Source organism: Propithecus coquereli, unplaced genomic scaffold (genome assembly GCF_000956105.1).
Source record: "Propithecus coquereli isolate 6110/MARCELLA unplaced genomic scaffold, Pcoq_1.0 Scaffold179, whole genome shotgun sequence".
Taxonomy (NCBI): Eukaryota; Metazoa; Chordata; class Mammalia; order Primates; family Indriidae; genus Propithecus; species Propithecus coquereli.
In genome coordinates this window covers 4,117,638-4,118,544 of record NW_012142634.1, presented here as the reverse complement: position 1 = coordinate 4,118,544, position 907 = coordinate 4,117,638, and the positions used below count along the sequence as shown (strand labels likewise).

At 37.5% G+C, this 907-nt stretch overlaps 1 protein-coding gene across 1 annotated transcript in view; it reads left to right on the top strand.

Moving 5' to 3' along the window:
• SEC23IP (SEC23 interacting protein) overlaps nucleotides 1-907 on the top strand; it is a 72,447-nt gene that overhangs the window by 12,105 nt on the left and 59,435 nt on the right. The gene's annotated exons all lie outside the window — the stretch shown is intronic.

The following is a 907-nucleotide window of genomic DNA, read 5'->3' as shown; positions in this document are numbered from 1 at the left end:
GGGCTAAAATAAGACAGTTGGGGTTAAGAAAGTTGGCAGAGAGGCTTGTTGAGAGAGAAGCGTCAAACATTTTAATTTCGTTTCATAGTAAGAAACACAATTTTTTTTTTTTTAAGAGACAGGATCTTGCTGTGTTGCCTGGGTTGGACTCAGACTCCTGGGCTCAAGTGATCCTCCTGCTTCAGCTTCCCAAGTAGCTGGGACTACAGGTGTGCTCCACCAAGAAGTACCTTTTATGTTGAGATTTAGTACACACACACACACACACACACACACACACATATGTATTTATTTATCAGAAAGAATGATGTTCTGGTAAACTGGCTCTCTGGGGAAAAAGCAGGGTGGAGAACCTGCGACCTTGGGGCCACATGTGGCCTTCTGGATCCCCAAGTGTGGCCCCTTGACCGAATCCAACCTTCAGAGAACAAATCACCATGGCAATGTTAACCTATCAATACAATGTTGTAGGACGCAGAGTTGGAAAGAGAAATGTGTGATCAGGACTTGAAAGCTAGTATGAGTCAGCTCTGACAGAGCATTAGAAACAAAGGTCCTTGGAACAGTAATTACCTTCCTATGTGTTATGCATATTCATGTTGATATTTTATATTTTATTTAAAACAGTGATTAGACAGTTTATTACTGGTCATGACCACAATTTCAAAAATAGATGATTTAGAGCAGAGTCAGAACCCAGTTAAGTAGAGCAAAGACTGAAAAGAAAGCATAAAATTAATTTAGTCTCAGAAATACCAAATATCAGGAGACACCAGTCTCTTAAAAGATAATTTTAGTTATTTTAAGAAGGAAAAAAAGTATAAAGGAATGCTGATATATAAAGCTTAATTTTAGACCTAAACAATTAAATAAATAAACATATAAAGGTATGCTACAATTTTTGGTA